Here is a 19,634-nt window from a genome sequence, read left to right on the forward strand (position 1 = left end):
AATATTTATGATGTAAGCGCCTTTTATACTTGTGCGTTCAAGTAATAGAATATCTCCTATGCGGCCGTTCATGTATACGTGTGTATAACCTGAAAGATGGCAGTCGTCGGCTTCAGCCCCCACGCACAAGGTGCGGGGGTGTTCGCAAAAAATAGCGCGTTTTCACACTTAATCCGACGTCTCGGTCCTGTAAAGGAGGTGGTAGCGTAGCAAACGAGGCAACCGGACTATAATGCTTTATCACTTTCACTTAGCCATGGAGTTCGAGGGTGGGGCTACGACATAGCCCCTGGGGGCACCGCGCTCTCCGAATTTGGGGCGCGTATGTGCCTGACCGGGAAACGGCCCTTCGTCAAAGCGGAGGAATTCTAAACATTCCCATGGTCGATCGAGTGGTTGACCAGTCTCTCGCTGTATCATGACAGTCAGTTTTCGGCTTTCTCTACTGAGGTGCTCGCCCAGCCGAACTGGGGCACAATCGCAGTAGTTCTCCTGGTGCCGCGTTAGCCGATGATACGGAACGTAAGGCAGCAAAACACAGGAGCCGGGCAAACCCAACATTTGACCAAAGACATGATTCGGAGCTGATGCATATAAGGCCTAACTCGAGACGCCGAACACTCCCGAAGGTGTTCGGTCTTTACAATAGCGGGCAAAACAATGCCCTAAGCCCCTTGTGTCCAGGTACGGGCAAGTTCTTCTGGCGCGGCCGATGCCAAAACGCCAGTCTCCACTCTGGTTATAATGAGAAACCAGGGGATTATAGCAACAAGAGACAGTAAGAAAGGTTTACGTAGGGTCTTAGTCTGAAAAGAGTCCTTGCAACGGGTCCCTACTGCACGTCTGCGCCTGTGTCTCCGTTGTGCCGTATCCTGGACGGGTGTGCACGCTGTTCATCTGTAAAAAGAGAGGAACTTAGTTTGGAAAAGAAATCGTGCGAGAAAGTGCATAAAAAATTGAAATATAGATTAATAAAGCTGAGCCTATGCTAGCTCATTATGGCTTATATGTACAAACCCTTGTGAAGGGGTGTGCGGCTAGGTAGCCCCTAGCTTATTTATTCCGGACTCGTCCAGCCGTGTCCGGGGTCTCAGGCGACCTTTTAATGAAATGATGCCACGTGGACCGGGCATTTTAAGCGTAAGAGACGCGTAATGTGGTATTGCATTGAAGCGGACGAAAGCTTCCCGTCCCAGTGATGCTTGATAGCTACTTTTAAATGGGGCGACATGAAAGGTTAGCTTTTCTCGTCGGAAGTTGTCAGGTGACCCGAACACAACTTCTAGTAATAATGAACCTGTGCACCTGGCGTAAGGGCCTGGCGCCACTCCTTTGAAGGAAGTGCGGCTATGCCGAATTGTAGTAGGGTCTATCCCAACTTGCGGATTGTGTCCGGATATAGCAGGTTTAAGTCACTGCCGCCGTCCATCAAAACCTGCGTGAATTGCAGTCCGTCTATTATGGGATCCAATATCAGGGCAGTCTATCCTGCGTTCCGGATACTTCTGGACTAATCCAGATGGTCGAAAGTGATTGGTTTTGACATCCAATCTCGGTGTTCCGCTGGGGTGGACCGTGCGACACTTGTCTTAGCGAGTGCCTTGTTGGTTTTCCGTACTATCACATGAAGTGAGTTTACTGTTTTGACTTCTTGTGGGAAAGTCTTTTGACTTCCGGTGCTCTGCTGGTGGGGTTCGTCATCGTCCTCGCTTGGCGCATCGAGCCCCTTGTGTCCGGCGTTGAGTCTGCCGGACTGTTTAAAAACCCAACAATTTCGGTTGGTATGGTTTGCAGGCCTTCCGGAGGTACTGTGGATTTGACATATCCGATCTAAAATTTTGTTTAAATTTGATAGCTCGTCGCTGTTGTCCTTAAGAGGCAGTGTTTTATTGTTTGGCCGCGAGCTTTTGAATCCGGCGTTGACCGCCGTGCCCTTTGGGCTTTTTTCTTTATTCCGGCGCTGATCTTTCCTGCGCCGTGATTTTCCGTTTCCATCTCTGATCTCGGATGTACTCGGGTCGCTGGTGCTGCATCTTGCTAGCCAGCTGTCTTCTCCTGCGCAAAAGCGCGTCATGAGGCTTGTTAGCGCGGCCATTGTTCTTGGCTTCTCTTGGCCGAGGTGTCTGGCGAGCCATTCGTCTCGGACGTTGTGTTTAAAAGCTGCTAAGGCTTCCGCGTCCGGACAGTCGACTATTTGGTTCTTTTTGGTAAGGAACCTGTTCCAGAATTTGCGCGCTGACTCTCCGGGCTGTTGGGTTATATGACTCAGATCGTCTGCATCCGGAGGGCGGACATAAGTCCCTTGAAAATTTGCTCTAAACGCGTCCTCAAGCTCTTCCCAACTTCCAACAGTGTTTTCTGGGAGGCTTTTGAGCCAATGCCGAGCTGGCCCTTTGAGCTTGAGGGGTAGGTATTTTATGGCGTGGAGATCATCTCCTCTAGCCATGTGTATGTGTAGTATGTAATCTTCTATCCAGACTCCTGGGTCTGTTGTGCCGTCGTATGCCTCTATGTTTATGGGTTTGAACCCTGCTGGAAATTCATGATCCAGCACCTCATCGGTAAAACATAGCGGGTGTGCGGCGCCCCTGTATTTGGGTGTGCCGCTGTCTTCGAACACTTGTCGTGTTGTGTTACTTCCTGGGGCCCTCCTTTTTGGCCCGTAGATGGACCTAGTTGGGCCGTCCGTTTTCCCAGGATCATAAGTCGGCTTGTGTGCGGCGCCGCTTGTCGCTTTTGGCCTGTCATCTGGCCGTCTATCCGGCCAGGCGGCCTCTTTATTTTTTGACTGTGAGGGCTCTATGGCTTCCTCGTCAAATTCTGGCAGCAGCTTGCGCTTCGGGTAGCTCTTTGTTTGATGGCCATTGCCATATTTGTCTGCGGTCTTGAGTATTTTGCTCCACTTCATTCTGAGTATGTCTTCCGCTGTTTTGAGCTTCCGTTTTTCCTTCTTCAAACTTCTTGCAGTGGCGACGAGTCTTCTGTGAAGGTTCTTATGCTCCGGTGGTGTGTCCGGACTGTTAGTTGCTCCGTGAAGGGGTTGATTATCCGGTTCGTCCTGTTCGTCGTCCGCTGGTTTGCCCTGCTCTATCGCTGGATTGTTAGGAATGCTGCTTTGATCGAGGCGGGACTTAGGGCGGCGTCTACGTCGCCGTTTTGGTTGTTTATCGGCGGGATTATCCTCTGCCGCGTCCCGTTGTTCCTCGGTATCGCTTCCCTTTGGGGTGTCCACCATATGTATGTCATGTGACGAGGTGGCCTTCCAGTGCCCTGTAGGCGCTGGTTCTTGATCGTCTCCGGCATCGTCGTCCATACCGTTGATGTCTTCGGAGTCGTAGTTTAGCACGTCGGTTAGATCGTCGACGGTGGCTACGAAGTGGGTGGTGGGTGGGCTCTGAATTTCTTCATTGTCCGCGTCCCGACCATCCTGGCCGTAGTTCGGCCAGGGCTCTCCGGATAGTGAGAGATGCTTCAGCGAATTTAAGATATCGCCGAAGGGTGAGTGCTGAAAGGTGTCCGCAGCGGTGAATTCCATGATCGGCGCCCAATCGGATTCGACTGGCAGGGGCGCAGGAGGTTCGGAGTCCGGCAGAGAGTCCGGCACCTCGGAGTCATGAGCTTTATGCGGGACAAGGTAAGTGTTCGGCTCCATCGCCGTAGAAGTTGCAGCTCCCGAGGCGGTGTCCAGCCATCCGTCCTCGATCTGAGCGATCGGCTCCGGACTATGGGTCGGAGCGGATTCGTGTGCGGCCTCCAAGGTGCTGTCCGGCGGCAGAGTTAGGTCATGCCCATCGTGACAGCGCGGCACGCTCGGCTGTGGCTCAGATCCATCGAAGATCAAGTCCCCGCGGATATCGGCCGTGAAGTTTAGGCTTCCAAACCTGACCTGACGGCCAGGGGCGTAGCTTTCGATCTGCTCCAGATGGCCAAGTGAGTTGGCCCGCAGTGCGAAGCCGCCGAATACGAAGATCTGTCCGGGGAGAAAAGTCTCACCCAGGACTGCGTCGTTGTCGATTGAAGAGGCCATCAAGCCTATCGGTGACGACACAGAGGAACTCTCAATGAAAGCACCAATGTCGGTGTCAAAACCGGCGGATCTCGGGTAGGGGGTCCCGAACTGTGCGTCTAGGCGGATGGTAACAGGAGACAAGGGACACGATGTTTTACCCAGGTTCGGGCCCTCTTGATGGAGGTAAAACCCTACGTCCTGCTTGATTGATATTGATATTGTGGATGTTTACAAGAGTGGATCTACCACGAGATCAAGGAGGCTAAACCCTAGAAGCTAGCCTATGGTATGATTGTAATGGTTGTTGTTGTTCTACGGACTAGAGCCATCCGGTTTATATAGACACCGGAGAGGGCTAGGGTTACATAGAGTCGGTTACAATGGTAGGAGATCTACATATCCGTATCACCAAGCTTGCCTTCCATGCCAAGGAAAGTCCCATCCGGACACGGGGCGAAGTCTTCAATCTTGTATCTTCATAGTCTTGGAGTCCGGTCGATGATGATAGTCCGGCCGATGATAGTTCGGCTGATGATGGTAGTCCGGCTATCCGGACACCCCCTAATCCAGGACTCCCTCAGGCCATATCAGTGGACTGAACTGCAGAATGCCAGAATAAGAGGGGGATAGCTAATCCTGTCGAAGACTACGCTTCTGGCAGCCTCCATCTTGCAGCATGTAGAAGAGAGTAGATTGAAGTCCTCCAAGTAGCATCGATAGCATAATCCTACCTGGCGATCCTCCCCTCGTCGCCCTGTGGAAAAGCGATCACCGGGTTGTCTATGGATTTTATCTAGGTGTGTTTTATTAAGTATCCGGTTCTAGTTGTCATAAGGTCAAGGTACAACTCCGGGTCGTCCTTTTACCGAGGGACACGGCTATTCGAATAGATTAACTTCCCTGCAGGGGTGCACCACATAACCCAACATGCTCGATCCCATTTGGCCGGACACACTTTCCTGGGTCATGCCCGGCCTCGGAAGATCAACACGTCGCAGCCCCACCTAGGCACAACAGAGAGGTCAGCACGCCGGTCTAAATCCTATACGCGCATGGGTCTGTGCCCATCGCCCATTGCACACCTGCACATTGTGTGGGCGGCCGGAAGCAGACCTAGCAACCTCCATTACAAAGGAAGTCACGTTACGCGGTCCAATCTGGCGCGCGCCGCTCAGTCGCTGACGTCACGAAGGCTTCGGCTGATACCACGACGTCGAGTGCCCATAACTTTCCCGCGTAGTTGGTTAGTGCGTATAGGCCAGTGGCCAGACTCAGATCAAATACCAACATCTCGTTAAGCGTGTTATTATGAAATAACCGCGGACCGACCAGGGCCAGGCCCACCTGTCTCCCAGGTGGTCTCAACCCGCCCTGTCGCTCCGCCACAAAGATCCACACAGAGGGCCGTCGGGACAAAGGTCCTTTCAGCCCCCAATCCGTGAATCACTCGCGGGTACTCCTCGAGCCGACCCGACTTTAGTCACCATCTGTAGTATGTATATATGTATAGTATATACCCGTGATCACCTCCCGTGTGATCACGGCCCAATAGTATAGCAAGGCAGACTGACAAGAATGTAGGGCCAATGATGATAAACTAGCATCCTATACTAAGCATATAGGATTGCGGGTAAGGTATCAATGACTATAGCAACAATGACAGGCTATGCAAAAGAATAGGATTAACGGAAAGCAGTAACATGCTACACTACTCTAATGCAAGCAGTATAGAGAAGAATAGGCGATATCTGGTGATCAAGGGGGGGGGGGGCTTGCCTGGTTGCTCTGGCAAGAAGGAGAGGTCGTCAACTCCGTAGTCGGACTGGGCAGCAGCAGCGTCGGTCTCGTAGTCTACCGAAGTGAAGAGGGGGAAGAAACAATGAATACAATGCAAACAGATGCATATAAATGCATGACATGACAAGTAACGATGCTAGGTGTGCCCAATCGTGGTAGTAGGTGATACCGACGAAGGGGGAAAACATCCGGGAAAGTATCCCCGGTGTTTCGCGTTTTCGGGCAAAGGCACCGGAGGGGGATAGTTGCGTGTTCGGTATGCTAGGGGTGTGTGGCGGACGAACGGGTTGCGTATCTGGATTCATCTCGTCGTTCTGAGCAACTTTCATGTAGAAAGTATTTTCATCCGAGTTACGGATTAAAAGATATGATTTTCCAAAGATTTAAATCATTTTCTAATTTTAATTATTTATTTAATTCTATCATTTTCCAAAACAGTGAATGATGACGTAGGCATGACATCAGAGTGATGTCAGCAGGTCAACTGGTCGGTTGACAAGTCAAACAGACAGGTGGGTCCAGTGGGACCCACATGTCATTGTCAGGGGCATTAACAGAGGGTTTAAATTAACAAAATGGGTTAATTAGCAGGTGGGGCATGGTAGTCAGTGAGAGGTTAGTGTTTAATTAACTAATTTAATTAATTAGCAAATTATCTATTTATTTTTGTTTGTTATTAAGGTGGGGCCCATAGGTCAGTGAGACAGGGGCGGCCCAGTCAGCAGTTGACTCAGTCAACTGGTCAATAGGGGGACCTGGGCCCACCAGTCAGTGGCCTGAGGCGGTGCCACGTGGGTGCCAGCTCGGCACCCGCCGGAGACGCGCCGGAGCTAACTCCGGTGACCAAAATAATGGCGGCCCCACGCCGGAGTTGGCTGGAAGCGCTCTACGGGGCTCGGGGAGGAGCGGGGTTAGGCTCATTCGAATGCCCACGCCGTGGCGCATTGGAAGGGGGCGGTGGCTTGGCCGGAGGAGGGCTGCAGCGTCGCCGGCGATGAGCGGGGTGGACGTTGGGGTTTGGGCGAGTTCGACGACGGGGCTGTGGGGCGTGGTTCTACGTGCGGTTGGGTGCGTTCAAATGCAGAGACGAAGCCCCGTCGAACGGTAGGTGTACCGCGGCCGGAGTTGCCTTGTAGCGACGACGGCGTGCGGCGCGGTGGACGCCGATGTTTAGTGGTGAGAGGAAATGGCACTGCGCCGCGTTATTGGGCAAATGGGAGAGCTAGTCGGGCCCTACTCGACGCGGTGAGTTCAATGGAAACACGCCCGTGAGCATTTGGTCACCAGAGACTCGTCGGCGACGAGATCCACGGCGGGGCGCTCGGGTGCTACGGCGGCAGCTAGCTACGGGGCGTGAGGGGCTTAACAAGGAGGAGTAGGAGGCGGGGGAGCTCACCGTGCGGCACGCAAGATGGCTCGTGGTAGCTTAGTAGCAGCAGAGGGGTGTCGCCGGAGTTGGGGAAGAACAGTGGCGACCGGATATGTGGAAGAAGGGGGGCGTTGCAGCAACGCCTCCGAGCTCCAGCTGTGGCCACCGGTCGACGAGGAAGACGACGGCGGTGATGACGGACACGCAGGCGCGGCGAGGCGATGACTGTGGCCGCGCGATTCACGGCGGCGGGTCCATGGAGGTGTTTGGGCGTGGTGGGGAATGAGGGGGAGAGCGAGGTGGATCTGAGGGGGGAAGGCGCAGGGACCGAGGGGAGAGTGGGGGCGAGTGGGAGGAGAGACCGAGGGGGCGCGGCGTCGGCGCCCTTATCCACCTCGACGCCGGCGAGCGGGTCCGGTGGCGACCGCGCCCTGTAGCGGCACGCGACCGAGGAACATGAAGGGGGTGCGGTGCGGGGAGCGGGACCGGCTGGGCCGACCAGGCTGGTTGCGGGCCAGGGGGGCAGGGGCTGTGGCCGTGCGGGTGGGTTGGCCGGTTTGGGACCGGCCTAGCTAGCAGCTGGGCCGATTGGCCCAGTAGGGAGGGGGGGGGGGTTCTCCTTTGTTTTATTTTCACTTTTCTTTTTATTTATTTCCTATTCTGTTTTATTTCATTTTAAAGTATTTAGGCATTTTTTAAAAATGTGTTTACTTCACCATAATTACCATTGCAATATTTGGCACCCACCGAACATTTTTGTTTTGGCTTTTGAAAACATTGGGTGTTTGTCACTAATCCATTTTTGAATTTGCAATGTTTTTGAACTACGACTTAATTAGCAACAGTAACATAGATGACATGGCATCATCATGAGAGTTTTACTATAGCCTAATTATCTGGGCGTTACAAATCTCCTCCACTACAAGAAATCTCGTCCCGAGATTTAGGAGGTAGAAGGAAACAGTGCGGGGTATTCATCACACAGGCGATCCTCGCGTTCCCAAGTGGCTTCATCTTCAGAATGGTGCGACCACTGGACTTTGAGGAACTTGATCGCCTTCTGGCGTGTGCGGCGTTCAGCTTGGTCGAGAATGCGGACCGGATGCTCTTTATAGGATAGGTCCTGTTGCAATTCGAGCACTTCATGATCCACTCCTCGGATTGGGTCCTTGAAGCAACGGCGGAGCTGTGACACATGGAACACATCGTGAACCTGAGAAAGGTTCGACAGAAGCTCCAGTTGATAAGCCACTTTTCCACGCCTTTCCAGAATAGTGAATGGGCCAATATAGCGAGGAGCTAGCTTGCCCTTGATCCCGAAGCGGTGAGCACCCTTCATTGGTGTAACTCGAAGATAGGCCTTTTCGCCAGGCTGATAGACCATGTCCTTATGTTTACGGTCATACTGACTCTTCTGACGCGACTGAGCAGCCTTGAGATTTTCGCGAATAATGCGGACTTGTTCTTCGACATGTTGGATAATATCCGGACCAAAGAGTGGACGTTCCCCAGTTTTTGACCAGTTCAGAGGGGTTCGACACTTTCATCCATATAACACTTCGAAGGGGGCCATCTTCAGACTAGCTTGATAGCTATTATTATAAGAGAACTCAGCATACGGGAGAGATTCCTCCCATTTCTTGCCGAAGGAAATAACACAAGCTCGAAGCATGTCTTCGAGAATTTGGTTGACACGTTCAACTTGCCCTTGCGACTGCGGATGAAACGCAGTACTGAATGACAAATGAGTTCCCATAGCTTCTTGGAAACTTGCCCAGAATCTTGAAGTGAATAAGCTGCCACGGTCTGAACTGATTACCAGTGGAATACCATGTAATGAGACAATTCTGGACATGTAGAGGGTTGCCAGCTGACCAGCAGTGATAGTCTCTTTGATAGCCAGAAAATGTGCAACCTTAGAAAGCCAGTCAATGACGACAAGAATAGCATCATTACCTTTCTGCGATTTGGGAAAACCGATGACGAAGTCCATTTCAACATGGTCCCATTTCCATTCAGGAATAGAGATAGGTTGCAGAGTTCCAGCAGGCCTTTGATGTTCTGCTTTGATACGACGGCAAACGTCACACTCAGCAACATAGCGAGCAATGTCTTGCTTCATGTTAGACCACCAGAATCTTTGACGAATGTCCTGGTACATCTTTGTACTACCAGGATGGATACATAGAGGCGTATCATGAGATTCTTTCATAACTTTCTGAGTCATAATCAGGTTCTTCTCCTTACACGGCACCACTAGGCGGCCTTTGAAGTACAAGGCGCCATCATCAGCAATAGTGAAGAATGAGGGCTTTCCTTCTTTGAGGTCGCGCTTAATCTTGTGGGCTTCAGAGTCATAACCCTGTATTGTCTTGATGGAGCTCACGAGATCGGGTTCGACAGCCAGGGTATAGAGGGAACCCTGGGAAACAACACGGAGATTCATCGTGCGAAACTCCTCAGGAGGGGGAGCGAGTGCACCCGGAGGAACTATATGGAGGTTCAGCTTTCTGAATTCTTCAACAAGTGAGGGCTGAACTTTGTGAATCTGGAGGTGGTTGCAGTAAGACTTGCGGCTCAAGTCATCAGCCATTACATTAGCCTTGCCTGGGGTATAGGAAATACCCAAGTCAAAGTCTGCAACAATCTCCATCCATCTCTGCTGACGGAGGTTCAGGTCTGGCTGAGTAAACAGATACTTCAGACTTTGGTGGTCGGTGAAGATCTCGCAACGATTACCGAGAAGGTAATGTCGCCACTGCTTCAGTGCATGAATGACAGCAGCAAGTTCGAGGTCGTGAACTGGGTAGTTCTCTTCGTGAGGGTGCAATTTCCGAGAGGCATAAGCAACCACTTTGCGCTCCTGCATTAGGACACAACCTAATCCTTGACGAGAAGCGTCGCAGTAAATGACGAAGTCCTTCTTAGTATCAGGTGGAGCTAGTACTGGGGCAGAAGTCAACTTGTCTTTGAGTGCCTGGAAGCTTTCCCGACATTTGTCTGTCCATTGGAACTTGACGCCCTTATGCAACAGGTTAGTCAGAGGTCTGGCGATCTTGGAGAAGTTCTCGATGAATCGACGGCAATAGCTGGCGAGACCGAGAAAACTTCTGACTTGCTTAAGGTTCTTCGGAGGAGTCCAATCGAGGATAGCCTGAACCCGCTCGGGGTTGACGGCAATACCATCCTTGGAAATGACATGCCCAAGATAGGTTACTTCGGGAAGCCAGAACTCACACTTGGAGAACTTGGCATAGAGTTGATGCTCTCTAAGCTTTTCCAGAACAAGACGAAGATGTTCAGCATGTTCTTCTTCATTCTTGGAATATACAAGGATATCATCCAGATAAACCACGACAAACTTGTCAAGGTATTCCATAAAGATATAGTTCATCAAACAAGAGAAGGTGGCTGGAGCATTGGTTATTCCAAAAGACATGACGGTGTACTCGTATGAACCATAGCAGGTCACAAATGCGGTCTTCGGGATATCTTCTTCACGAACACGGATCTGGTGGTAACCCAACCTCAAGTCGAGTTTAGAGAACACCGACGAACCAGCCAGTTGATCATATAGATCATTGACCCGAGGAAGAGGATATTTGTTCTGAATGGTAGCCTGGTTAATAGGGCGGTAGTCCTGGACCAATCGGTTTGTCCCATCCTTCTTCTTGACAAAGAGAGAAGGTGCTCCCCAAGGAGAGCAACTTGGGCAAATTAAACCACTTCGAAGAGATTTGTCGATTTCCTCCTTAAGCTCAATGAGTTCATGCGGCGGCATCTTGTAGGGCTATTTGGCTATAGGAGTGGTGCCTGGTTTCAAGTCGATGATGAATTCGACAGCTCTAGCAGGGGGAATCCCTAGAAGTTCTTCAGGAAATACGTCTTGGAATTCGCGAACAACAGGAATGTTTTCAATGCCCTCGAGGGGTGAAACGTTCAATGCGTTCAAGGCATAAATCCTTGCCTCAGCATTCTGAACCAGATGAGCATTGTAGCTAATTATTTCATCAGAAGGGTGTAGCAGATGGACGGTCTTAGTGGCGCAAACTATAGAAGAAGTATGCGCTTTTAACCAATTCATTCCCAGAATGAGGTCAATGCTACAGGACTTCAGTACGATGGGAGAGACAAGGAATTCCAGTCCTTCGATTTCAACGGGGACGTCGTTGCAAATCATGGAGGTCCGACATTGGCCCGCAGGGGTGTGCACTAATAGAGAAGTGTTCATGTCCTCACATTTAATGTCGTGCAAGTATGCAAAATCTTCTGACATGAATGAATGCGATGCACGAGTATCAAATAAAACGGATGCTGGTACTGAATTTACGAGGAGTGTACCCATCACAGTAGCAGGCTGGTCTTGAGCTTCATTGAGGTCAACGTGGTTGGCATGAACACGACCATAGGACTTGGCATTGTTGTTGCGGGCCTGGTTGTTTCCACGGCCAGCTGCTGGAAGGGCCAGTTGATTCTGGTTCTGATTCTGATAGCAGTTCCTGGCAAGGTGACCTGGTTGACCACACTTGTAGCACAAACCATTATTGGGAGTGGGAATAGGTGCTCCGGGTGGTGGAGCTGGAAGCCTTGGCTGCCTAGATGGTGGAGGAGGCAGCCGAGGTGCAGCATAGGTCTGCCTTGGGGCAGGTGCATTTGGACGGTACATGCTGTTCGAGATCCATATCTTACGCTTCTGCGAGGGCGGGCCCGAAGATGAGCCCGTGTCATGGTTGCACCTTTGAGAGCTCGGGTGTTCCTGCAGACCAGTCTCGACATTGATGGCCTTATTCACCAAGGTGGCGAAATCGGCAAAGTCATGCACTAGAAGTGCTAGCTTGATGTCTGCTTGAAGGCCGTCACAGAACTTCTCCTGTCTGCGAGCATCAGTTGCAATGTCTTCTTCAGCATAGCGGGATAAGTCCAGAAACTCCCGCTGATAAGCTTCCACAGTTTTGTTGCCCTGGGTGAGGTTGCGGAACTCACACTTCTTCCTGTCCATGATCCCCTGAGGAATGAAGCGGGCATGGAAGGCAGCTTGAAAGTCTGGCCAGGTGACGATTGTCCCTACTGGCAGAGTACACCTGTGGCTGTCCCACCATTGAGTTGCGGGTCCCTTCAGAAAGAAGGAAGCAAATGTGACATAGCGGGCAGGGGCTACTTCAGCAGACTCCATCTCATAGGTGATGTCAAGGAGCCAGTCATCAGCATCCAGCGGCTGAGTTGAGCTGCGGTACACTGTTGGGTTGAGGCGCATAAAATCCTGCAGAGTCACTTGGGCTTGCTGCTCGTTCATATTGGGGGCGAGGGAACTGAGCCATCATATTCTCCATGAACTGGCGATTCATCTTGAGCTGTTGGACCATACCAGCCATGTACTCAGGCGGTGGTGGGGCGCTGCCGCCACGACCACGACCAGCTGGTCTAACCATCCTGCTAATATATAACAGGGGTAGTTCAGCATTGAGAAATTTGCATAGAAAAGAATCATTCATGATGAAACATGCATAATGAAAGGAGCACGACAGATACCACATAGTAGTCGGCATAACTTACAAAAGGGGTCGGACATAGAGTTCAGTACACAGAGTTCAGTACATAGACTAAGTCATCATAGGCGGCACGCAGGCTCGCGAATGCATCTAATACTAATAAGCAAGACTACATCAGTCCAAGGAGGTATTGTGAAGGTAGCTGTAGCCTGATAGCTGGTAGTGAGGCAACGGATAGTCCTCCACGTCAGTGGCCTGGGGGCCGCGGATACTCTGGTGTAGAACCCAACGCTCAGGTGGCAGAAGAGGACCAAGTGCAGGAGAGTAGCCTCCCACCTCTGGCCAACCGACACCGTGGGGCATCACGGTCCTGGCTGGGTAGATCGTAGAATGCGGCAACTGTCCAGACCGGACAAAGGGGTGCAACAGCATCAGAGCCCTGGAAAGGTGCTGACTAGTGGTGTACAACTCATGGCGAAGAGCTCTGTTAGCTCGGTCCAGCCCATCAGCATGCAGAACCAGGTGCTGATGGTGGAAGGGCTCTCGGGTGACGGTGGAGTAGGCAGCAGTGTAGTATCCCTCCGCACCAACGCCAGATGCGATAGGAATGTGCGTGAAAGGGGAAGTGTCCAATGCCCGATACTCTCCACGAAGACGTGTTAGAGCAGCATGAGCAACATCGTGGACTGCCATCTCGATGGTCACTCCAACACCATGAGCGGTGTGCAGCACGGTAGTGGACTCATACTCCCGAGAGTAGAGGTGGACGATGGCACGGTACTGCTCCTGGTGAAAGTCCTGGTACTCCTCGTAGATGGTGTACTCAGGGTGCCAGCAATAACCCAAATAGGTCATCATCTCAGCTAGCACAACAGGTGATCCTGAGGCACCAATGGCCGCCGTGTGGCGCACGACCTGCCTCGTGGGTTCCATCTGAAAACAAAGATGTTTCAATGGAGTCAAATGACAATATGGGCACTATTCAAAATACTATCCTACAGAATAACTATAGCTTATCCAACTTTGGGGTGAACGTGGTAACGGGATCCTAATGTCAGAGTTAGTAAAATTCGTTTAACCCGAGTAGGAGAGAGTTTAGAGCCCCCGAGTAAAGGTCGAGGAGTAAAAGATCCTAATACCCCCCAAGGGCGACGTGGGCCCGTAAGGCACACAGCCATGTTAGTAAAAGTTTTGTAGTGACTAGACTCGACTTTGGCCAAGGAGTGTGGAAGGGGGATTCCTACAGGCAGTCGGCTCTGATACCAACTTGTGACGCCCCCGATTCAATCGTACACTAATCATGCACGCAAACGTGTACGATCAAGATCAGGGACTCACAGGAAGATATGACAACACAACTCTAAAACATAAAGAAGTCATACAAGCATCATAATACAAGCCAGGGGCCTCGAGGGCTCGAATACAAGTGCTCGATCATAGACGAGTCAACGGAAGCAACAATATTTGAGTACAGACATAAGTAAACAAGTTGCCATAAGATGGCTAGCAAAAACTGGGATACGGATCGAAAGAGGCGCATGCCTCCTACCTGGGATCCTCTTAACTACTCCTGGTCATCGTCAGCGGCCTACATGTAGTAGTAGGCACCTCCAGAGTAGTAGTAGTCGTCGACGGTGGCGTCTGGCTCCTGCGCTCCAATGTCTGGTTGCGGCATCCAAGAAGAAGAGGAAAACGGGGGAAAAGAGGGAGCAAAGCAACCGTGAGTACTCATCCAAAGTACTCGCAAGCAAGGAGCTACACTACATATGCATGGGTATATGTGTAAAGGGCCATATCAGTGGACTGAACTGCAGAATGCCAGAATAAGAGGGGGATAGCTAATCCTGTCGAAGACTACGCTTCTGGCAGCCTCCGTCTTGCAGCATGTAGAAGAGAGTAGATTGAAGTCCTCCAAGTAGCATCACATAGCATAATCCTACCCGGCGATCCTCCCCTTGTCGCCCTGTGGAAAAGCGATCACCGAGTTGTCTGTGGAACTTATCTGGGTGTGTTTTATTAAGTATCCGGTTCTAGTTGTCATAAGGTCAAGGTACAACTCCGGGTCGTCCTTTTACCGAGGGACACGGCTATTCGAATAAATTAACTTCCCTGCAGGGGTGCACCACATAACCCAACACACTCGATCCCATTTGGCCGGACACACTTTCCTGGGACATGCCCGGCCTCGGAAGATCAACACGTCGCAGCCCCACCTAGGCACAAAAGAGAGGTCAGCATGCTGGTCTAAATCCTATACGCGCAGGGGTCTGGGCCCATCACCCATTGAACACCTGCACGTTGCGTGGGCGGCCGGAAGCAGACCTAGCAACCTCCATTACAAAGGAAGTCACGTTACGCGGTCCAATCTGGCGCGCGCCGCTTAGTCGCTGACGTCACGAAGGCTTCGGCTGATACCATGATGTCGAGTGACCATAACTTTCCCGCGTAGTTGGTTAGTGCGTATAGGCCAGTGGCTAGACTCAGATCAAATACCAAGATCTCGTTAAGCGTGTTATTATGAAATAACCGCGGACGCCGACAGGGCCAGGCCCACCTGTCTCCCAGGTGGTCTCAACCCGCCCTGTCGCTCCGCCACAAAGATCCACACAGAGGGCCGTCGGGATAAAGGTCCTTTCAGCCCCCAATCCGTGAATCACTCGCGGGTACTCCTCGAGCCGACCCGACTTTAGTCACCATCTATAGTATGTATATATATATATAGTATATACCCGTGATCACCTCTCGAGTGATCATGACCCAATAGTATAGCAAGGCAGACTGACAAGAATGTAGGGCCAATGATGATAAACTAGCATCCTATACTAAGCATATAGGATTGCGGGTAAGGTATCAATGACTGTAGCAACAATGACATGCTATGCAAAAGAATATGATTAACGGAAAGCAGTAACATGCTACACTACTCTAATGCAAGCAGTATAGAGAAGAATAGGCGATATCTGGTGATCAAGGGGGGGGGGCTTGCCTGGTTGCTCTGGCAAGAAGGAGGGGTCGTCAACTCCGTAGTCGAACTGGGCAGCAGCAGCGTCGATCTCGTAGTCTACTGGAAAGAAGAGGGGGAAGAAACAATGAATACAATGCAAACAGATGCATATGAATGCATGACATGACAAGTAACGATGCTAGGTGTGCCGTATCGCGGTAGTAGGTGATACCGATGAAGGGGGAAAACATCCGGGAAAGTATCGCCAGTGTTTCGCGTTTTCGGGCAGAGGTACCGGAGGGGGAAAGTTGCGTGTTCGGTATGCTAGGGGTGTGTGGCGGACGAACGGGCTGCAAAGCCGGATTCGTCTTGTCGTTCTGAGCAACTTTCATGTAGAAAGTATTTTCATCCGAGTTACGGATTAAAAGATATGATTTTCCAAAGATTTAAATCATTTTCTGATTTTAATTATTTATTTAATTCTATCATTATCCAAAACAGTGAATGATGACGTAGGCATGCCATCAGAGTGATGTCAGCAGGTCAACAGGTCGGTTGACAAGTCAAACAAACAGGTGGGTCCAGTAGGACCCACATGTCATTGTCAGGGGCATTAACAAAGGGTTTAAACTAACAAAATGGGTTAATTAGCAGGTGGGGCCCGGTAGTCAGTGAGAGGTTAGTGTTTAATTAACTAATTTAATTAATTAGCAAATTATCTATTTATTTTTATTTGTTATTAAGGTGGGGCCCATAGGTCAGTGAGACAGGGGCGTCCCAGTCAGCAGTTGACTCAGTCAACTGGTCAACAGGGGGACCTGGCCCCACCAGTCAGTGGCCCGAGGCGGTGCCACGTGGGTGCCAGCTCGGCACCCGCCGGAGACGCGCCGGAGCTAACTCCGGCGACCAAAATAATGGCGGCCCCACGCCGGAGTTGGCCGGAAGCGCTCTACGGGGCTCGGGGAGGAGCGGGGTTAGGCTCATTCGAACGCCCGCGCCGTGGCGCATTGGAAGGGGCGGTGGCTTGGCCAGAGGAGGGCCGCAGCGTTGCCGGCGACGAGCGGGGCGGACGTCAGGGTTCGGGCGTGTTCGATGACGGGGCTGTGGGGCGTGGTTCTACGTGCGGTTGGGTGCGTTCGAATGCAGAGACGAAGCCGCGTCGAACGGTAGGGATACCGCGGCCGGAGTTGCCGTGTAGCCACGACGGCGAGCGGCGTGGCGGACGCCGGCGTTCAGCCGTGAGAGGAAATGGCGCTGCGGCGCGTTATTGGGCAAACGGGAGAGCTAGTCGGGCCCTACTCGACGCGATGAGTTCAATGGCAACACGCCCGTGAGCATTTGGTCACCGGAGACTCGTCGGCGACGAGATCCACGGCGGGGCGTGAGGGGCTTAACGAGGAGGAGTAGGAGGCGGTGGAGCTCACCGTGCGACACGCAAGATGGCCCGTGGTAGCTTAGTAGCAGTAGAGGGGTGTCGCCGGAGTTGGGGAAGAACAGCGGCGACCGGAGATGTGGAAGAAGGGGGGCGTTGCAGCAGCGCCTCCGAGCTCCAGCTGTGGCCACCGGTCAACGAGGAATACGACCGCGGTGATGACGGACACGCAGGCGCGGCGAGGCGATGACTGTGGCCGCGTGATTCACGGCGGCGGGTCCATGGCGGTGTTCGGGCGTGGTGGGGAATGAGGGGGAGAGCGAGGTGGATATGAGGGGGAAGGCGCAGGGACTGAGGGGAGAGTGGGGGCGAGTGGGAGGAGAGACTGAGGGGGCGTGGCGTCGGCGTCCTTATCCACCTCGACGCCGGCGAGCGGGTCCGATGGCGACCGCGCCCTGTAGCGGCGCGCGACCGAGGAACGGGAAGGGGGTGCGGTGTGGGGAGCGCGACCGGCTGGGCCGACCAGGCTGGTTGCGGGCCAGGGGGGCAGGGGCTGTGGCCGTGCGGGTGGGTTGGCCGCTTTGGGACCGGCCTGGCTAGCAGCTGGGCCGATTGGCCCAGTGGGGAGGGGGGGGGTTCTCCTTTTGTTTTATTTTCACTTTTCTTTTTATTTATTTCCTATTCTATTTTATTTCATTTTAAAGTATTTAGGCATTTTCTAAAAATGTGTTTACTTCACCATAATTACCATTGCAATATTTGGCATGCACCGAACATTTTTGTTTCGGCTTTTGAAAACATTAGGTGTTTGTCACTAATCCATTTTTGAATTTGCAATGTTTTTGAACTACCACTTAATTAGCAACAGTAACATAGATGACATGGCATCATCATGAGAGTTTTACTGTAGCCTAATTATCCGGGCGTTACATCGATCCAGTAGGAGGCTCCTCAAAGTCCCACGCACCTACACAAACAAACAAAGAACTCGCAACCAACGCAATAAAGGGGTTGTCAATCCCTTCACGGCCACTTGCGAAAGTGAGATCTAATAGAGATAGTATGATAAGATAAATATTTTTTTGGTATTTTATAATATGGATGCGAAAACTAAAGATGAAATAAAATTAGATTGAAAGCTTATATGATAAAAGGTAGACCCGGGGGCCATAGGTTTCACTAGTGGATTCTCTGAAGATAGCATAAGTATTACGGTGGGTGAACAAATTACTGTCGAGCAATTGATAGAAAAGCGAATAATTTTGAGATTATTTAGGCATGATCATGTATATAGGCATCACGTCCGTGACAAGTAGACCGACTCCTGCTTGCATCTACTACTATTACTCCACACATCGACCGCTATCCAGCATGCATCTAGAGTATTAAGTTCATAAGAACAGAGTAACGCATTAAGAGAGATGACATGATGTAGAGGGATAAACTCATGCAATATGATATAAACCCCATATTTTTATCCTTGATGGCAACAATACAATACGTGCCTTGCAACCCTTTCTGTCACTGGGTAAGGACACCGCAAGATTGAACCCAAAGCTAAGCACTTCTCCCATGGCAAGAAAGATCAATCTAGTAGGCCAAACCAAACTGATAATTCGAAGAGACTTGCAAAGATAACTCAATCATACATAAAAGAATTCAGAGGAGATTTAAATATTTCTCATAGATAAACTTGATCATAAACCCACAATTCATCGGATCTCGACAAACACACCACAAAAAGAGTTTACATCGAATAGATCTCCACAAGAGAGGGGGAGAATATTGTATTGAGATCCAAAAAGAGAGAAGAAGCCATCTAACTAATAAATATGGACCCAAAGGTCTGTGGTAAACTACTCACAACTCATCAGAAGGGCTATGGTGTTGATGTAGAAGCCCTCCATGGTCGATTCCCCCTCCGGCGGAGCGCCGACGAAGGCTCCAAGATGAGATTTCGCAGATACAGAAGGTTACGGTGGTAGAAATTGTTTTTCGTTGGCTCCCTGGATGTTTTCAGGGTACGTAGGTATATATAGGAGGAAGAAGTACGTCGGTGGCCGTCCGAGGGGCCCAGGAGACAGGGGGCGCGCCAAGGAGGGGTGGGCGCGCCCTCCTATCTCCTGGCCGCCTCGATTGCTTCTTGACTTGCACTCCAAGTGCTCTGGATCACGGTCATTCCAAAAATCATGCTCCCGAAGGTTTCATTCCATTTGGACTCCGTTTGATATTCCTTTTCTTCGAAATACTAAAATAGGCAAAAAAACAGCAATACTGTCTGGGCCTCCGGTTAGTAGGTTAGTCCCAAAAATGATATAAACGTGTAAAATAAAGCCCATAAATATCCAAAACGGGTAATATAATAGCATGGAACAATAAAAAATTATAAATATGTTGGAGACATATCAAGCATCCCCAAGATTAATTCCTGCTCGTCCTCGAGTAGGTAAATGATAAAAACATAATTTTTGATGTGGAATGCTACCTAGCACAATTCTCAATGTAATTTTCTTTATTGTGGCATGATTGTTCAGATCCAAATGATTCAAGATAAAAGCTTATAAAACATAAAAAATAATAATGCTTCGAAGCATACTAACAAATAATCATGTCCTATCAAAATAGCATAGCCAAAGAAAGCTTATCCCTACAAA

Source organism: Triticum aestivum, chromosome 7B (genome assembly GCF_018294505.1).
Source record: "Triticum aestivum cultivar Chinese Spring chromosome 7B, IWGSC CS RefSeq v2.1, whole genome shotgun sequence".
NCBI classification, from domain to species: domain Eukaryota; kingdom Viridiplantae; phylum Streptophyta; class Magnoliopsida; order Poales; family Poaceae; genus Triticum; species Triticum aestivum.